We start from the raw sequence: 2,797 nt of genomic DNA, 5'->3' as shown, positions 1-2,797 counted from the left end.
CATCTCCGGTCAATAACCAATAGCGGAACCTGGATGCTCATATAGGTTCCTACATATTTTTACGAAGATCTTTATCGGTCAAACCGCAAAACGATATATGTTGTTCCCTTTGTCATTGGTATGTTACTTGCCCGAGGTTTGATCGTCGGTATCTCAGTACCTAGTTCAATCTTGTTACCTGCAAGTCTCTTTACTCATTTTGTAATACTACATCCCATAACTAACTCATTAGCTACATTGTTTGCAAGGCTTATAGTGATGTACATTACCGAGAGGGCCCAGAGATACCTCTCCGACAATCGGAGTGACAAATCCTAATCTCGATCTATGCCAACTCAACAAACACCATCGGAGACACCTGTAGAGCACCTTTATAATCACCCAGTTACGTTGTGACGTTTGGTAGCACACAAAGTGTTCCTCCGGTATTCGGGAGTTGCATGATCTCATAGTTATAGGAACATGTATAAGTTATGGAGAAAGCAATAGCAACGAACTAAACGATCATCGTGCTAAGCTAATGGATGGGTCAAGTCAATCACATCATTCTCTAATGATGTGATCCCGTTAATCAAATGACAACTCATGTCTATGGTTAGGAAACATAACCATCATTGATTCAACGAGCTAGTCAAGTAGAGGCAAACTAGTGACACACTGTTTGTCTATGTATTCACACATGTACTAAGTTTCTGGTTAATACAATTCTAGCATTAATAATAAACATTTATCATGATATAAGGAAATATAAATAACAACTTTATTATTCCCTCTAGGGCATATTTCCTTCAGTCTCCCACTTGCACTAGAGTCAATAATCTAGATTACATTGTAATGATTCTAACGCCCATGGAGTCTTGATACGTCTCCAACGTATCTATAATTTTTTATTGTTCCATGCTATTATATTATCTGTTTTGGATGTTAATGGGCTTATTTATACACTTTTATATTATTTTTGGGACTAACCTACAAACCCAAGGCCAAGTGCAAATTGCTGTTTTTTTGCCTATTTCAGTGTTCCACAGAAAAGTAATATCAAACGGAATCCAAACGAAATGAAACCTTCGGGAGAGTTATTTTTGGAACAAGCGTGATCTAGAGGACTTGGAGTGGACGTTAAGAAATCAACAAGGAGGCCACGAGGTAGGGAGGCGCGCCTGCCCACCCTGGGCGCGCCCCACCCTCGTGGGCCCCTCGTGGCTCCACCAACCTACTTCTTGCTCCTATATATGTCCACATACCCCGAAAACATCCATGAGCACCAGAAACCCTATTTCCACCGCCGCAATCTTCTGTACCCAAGAGATCCCATCTTGGGGCCTTTTCTGAAGCTCCGCTAGAGGGGGGGTCGATCACGGAGGGCTTCTACATCAACACCATAGCCTCTCCGATGATGGGTGAGTAGTTTACTTCAGACCTTCGGGTCCATAGTTATTATCTAGATGGCTTCTTCTCTCTCTTTGGATCTCAATACAATGTTCTCCTCGATCTTCTTGGAGATCTATTAGATGTAACTCTTTTTGCGGTTTGTTTGTCGAGATCCGATGAATTGTGGGTTTATGATCACGTTTATCTATGAACAATATTTGATTATTCTCTGGAATATTTTATGTATGATTGGTTATCTTTGCAAGTCTCTTCGAATTATCAATTTGGTTTGGCCTACTAGCTTGATCTTTCTTGCAATGGGAGAAGTGCTTAGCTTTGGGTTCAGTCTTGCGGTGTCCTTTCCCAGTGACAGTAGGGGCAGCAAGGCACGTATTGTATTGGTGCCATCGAGGATAAAAAGATGGGGTTTATATCATATTTCTTGAGTTTATACATCATGTCATCTTGCCTAATGCGTTACTCTGTTCTTATGAACTTAATACTCTAGATGCATGCTGGATAGCGGTCGATGTGTGGAGTAATAGTAGTAGATGCAGAATCATTTCGGTCTACTTGTCGTGGACATGATGTCTATATACATGATCATGCCTATATATTCTCATAATTATGGACTTTTCTATCAATTTCTCGACAGTAATTTGTTCACCCACCGTAATACTTATGCTATCTTGAGAGAAGCCACTAGTGAAACCTATGGCCCCGGGTCTATCTTTTATCATATAAGTTTGCAATCTATTTTATTTTGCAATATTTGTTTTTCTATCTATATCATAAAAATACCAAAAATATTTATCTTATTATTATTATTATCTCTATCAGATCTCACTCTCGTAAGTCACCGTGAAGGGATTGACAACCCCTTTATCGCGTTGGTTGCAAGGTTCTTATTTGTTTGTGTAGGTACGAGGGACTTGCATGTAGTCTCCTACTGGATTGATACCTTGGTTCTCAAAAACTGAGGGAAATACTTATGCTACTTTGCTGCATCATCCTGTCCTCTTCAAGGGAAAACCAACGCAGTGCTCAAGAGGTAGGATGGTGCTGATCATGTTTTGCTCGTGAGAGAGGCTTAGTCAACGGGTCTGCAACATTCAGATCCGTATGTATCTTGCAAATCTCTAGTTCTCCCTCCTTGACTTGATCGCGGATGGAATTAAAGCATCTCTTTATGTGCTTGGTTCTCTTGTGAAATCTGGATTCCTTTGCCAAGGCAATTGCACCAGTATTGTCACAAAAGATTTTAATTGGACCCGATGCACTAGGTATGACACCAAGATCGGATATGAACTCCTTCATCCAGACTCCTTCATTTGCTGCTTCCGAAGCAACTATGTATTCCGCTTCACACGTAGATCCTGACACGATGCTCTACTTGGAACTGCACCAACTGACAGCTCCACCATTT

This window comes from Triticum urartu, chromosome 1 (assembly GCF_003073215.2).
Source record: "Triticum urartu cultivar G1812 chromosome 1, Tu2.1, whole genome shotgun sequence".
In the NCBI taxonomy this organism is placed as follows: Eukaryota; Viridiplantae; Streptophyta; class Magnoliopsida; order Poales; family Poaceae; genus Triticum; species Triticum urartu.
Note: the sequence above shows the minus strand (reverse complement) of the source record.